Below are 1,259 nucleotides of genomic sequence, written 5' to 3' on the forward strand. Positions count from 1 at the left end.
GAACCTTGTTATCAATCAAATAAGCTGTCTTAACCTTTTTTCAAGTGTCCTTCCTTATCTGGACCACATTATCAATCTTGAAGGTGGTATTATCATCCCAGTAACAGGCTATAAGCTCTGTGACACTCCTGTGATTTGGCAAAAACCCCTCATGGGAAACAAAACAGCTGCCGACAAGGGCTGATTTCCTCAGTCACAAATGTGTCACAGAGAAGGTGTTGACTCGGAGGAGGGACCAGGCAGAGAGTGAGTTCAGAGGCAGAGCTATCCCTGAGTGGAGCCATGCAGAGGAATTGCTCGCTCATCTATCTCACCCTCTTCTGGACAGGTAAGGTAGATCCTGGAAACTCAATCAAGTAAGACTAGCAACAATGAGGCATCAAGAATGCCAGGGCCTGGAGCTCATGGACAGTGCCCCTTGATGATTGTAGCCCCAGTCCTCACTGAGTCCCTGTCATGTCTTTGCTTTCAGGAGTCATGTCAGCTATCGTGTTGGTATCTCAAGACCAAGTAGTGACTGTGTCCTTGGGGATGTCTGCCACCCTCAGGTGCTCCTTGGAGGGAGAAACAGTCAGTAACTACTATATCAGCTGGTACAGGCAGACCCAGGGTAACACAATGACTTACATACACCGAGAAGGGGGCATGTATGGCCATGGTTTCTTCGGCAAGTTCCGGGCTAGCATTGACAGTTCAAGCAACGAGGCTGAGCTTGAGATCCTTAAAGCATCAGAAAGAGATGAAGGAATTTACTACTGTGCCAGCGACTACCACCCTGCTGCTGGCCCACTTCTGAGCAGCTCAAAAACCATAGAGATCTATGTAGAACAGCAATTCCAACAAGATCATGATTTCCTCTTTAATAAATAGTTTAAGAAATGGGGGCCAGAAAAGGCTGATTTTCCTTCACCTTTGGTCCCTCATGAGCTCCCATGTTACTCAGAGAGGCAACCTCCAGTGGGGTGTGGCCCAGTGTGGGACAGGAGGAGAGACAGAGCCAAAGTCAGGAGTTGTAGCATTCACTGTACACTTATAATAGTTTTCTTGAAGCTTCATAAAAGATTTGGCCACACACCCGAAGTGCTTAGGGCATTAGATTAAAGGGGCACTTTCCAAAATGTGACTACAGGTAATGGATGTCCAGTTTCTCCCCAATCACATACACCATGAATATAGCGTTCTGGAAGAGAGGGGTTGGGAAAGTGGAGAGACTCCCTTTCTTCAGCATCAACAGTATGCACTGCATGCCATCTTGCCCA

The 1,259-nt window shown here is 47.3% G+C and overlaps 1 gene segment (V, D, J or C); it reads left to right on the forward strand.

Annotated features, from left to right (window-relative positions):
- The first annotated feature begins 282 nt into the window (after nucleotides 1–282).
- LOC308238119 (T cell receptor delta variable 2-like) lies at nucleotides 283–870 on the forward strand. The segment is given in 2 exons: nucleotides 283–328; nucleotides 473–870.
- Nucleotides 871–1,259: the final 389 nt, after the last annotated feature.

This window comes from Plecotus auritus (genome assembly GCF_963455305.1).
Source record: "Plecotus auritus genome assembly, chromosome: 1".
NCBI classification, from domain to species: Eukaryota; Metazoa; Chordata; class Mammalia; order Chiroptera; family Vespertilionidae; genus Plecotus; species Plecotus auritus.